The sequence below is a fragment of the Triticum dicoccoides genome, chromosome 5A (assembly GCF_002162155.2).
Source record: "Triticum dicoccoides isolate Atlit2015 ecotype Zavitan chromosome 5A, WEW_v2.0, whole genome shotgun sequence".
Taxonomy (NCBI): Eukaryota; Viridiplantae; Streptophyta; class Magnoliopsida; order Poales; family Poaceae; genus Triticum; species Triticum dicoccoides.
The window spans coordinates 661,408,132-661,409,152 of NC_041388.1; positions in this window are offsets into that span (position 1 = coordinate 661,408,132).

Sequence of the window (1,021 nt, forward strand, 5' to 3'; positions counted from 1 at the left end):
CAAAATACATGGATTGAACATGTATAAATGACGTCGCGGTATTTGTCTTATAAAATAATTTTTTTCATACATTTGTATATTAATATTTTATACACATATAATACGTTTTTTTTAGAGGACGCCAATGGCATACCATATTTTTATAGAAAATAGATCATATTTACAAGACGTGTAGCCCATATGCGTACACACGGGGGTTCACATAACACCAACACCAACACCGACCCTAAACTTCTAAGCTAACTTCTCACGAAATGTTGTAAACCTCCAACACGACCCGCCGTCTGTCGCCAATCTGCAACCTCGCTTAGAATGTTTACAACAAGCTCCATTCCACAAGGCCCAAATTACTGCTATTACTAGGGTGTCGAAGCCCCTCTTGTTCGCCTTGTGATAGTTCTTTCGTCAACCACCAATCCAAGGTCGAGTCCGTGGGCAGGGCATCGTGTACCTGGATCCGTAATGCACTCTAAGTGGTGTGCCATACTGATAACCCACAAGTATAGGGGATCAATTGTAGTCTCTTTCGATAAGTAAGAGTGTCGAACCCAACGAGGAGATAAAGGTAAAACAAATATTCCCTCAAGTTTTATCGACCACCGCTACAACTCTATGCACGCTTGACGTTCGCTTTACCTAGAACAAGTATAAAACTAGAAGTATTTTGTAGGTGTATCTCTACTCTTAATGGACGACTTGGTGAATAGTCTACGCGGTTTAATTTCGTTGGTTTTTTTCATCATCCTTCCACCTTCGGTTTTTTTCGTCATCCTCCCACATCCGTTAACTCGCAACCCTCCCGTGAAAAAAAATCTAGCGATTCCCTGCCGTTCCTCCTGACCTAGCGATTCCTCCAGATCCCTCAAAAAAAGCCCCCGACCTCCTCCCCGGCGGCCGCCCCATCTCCTCCCCAGATCCTGGCTCGCCCCGCCCCCACCTTCTCCCTCACTCCCGGCGCCGCCCGACCCCCAACCTCCCTGGATCCCGGCGCCGCCCCGCCCCCACCTCCTCCCTCGCTCCC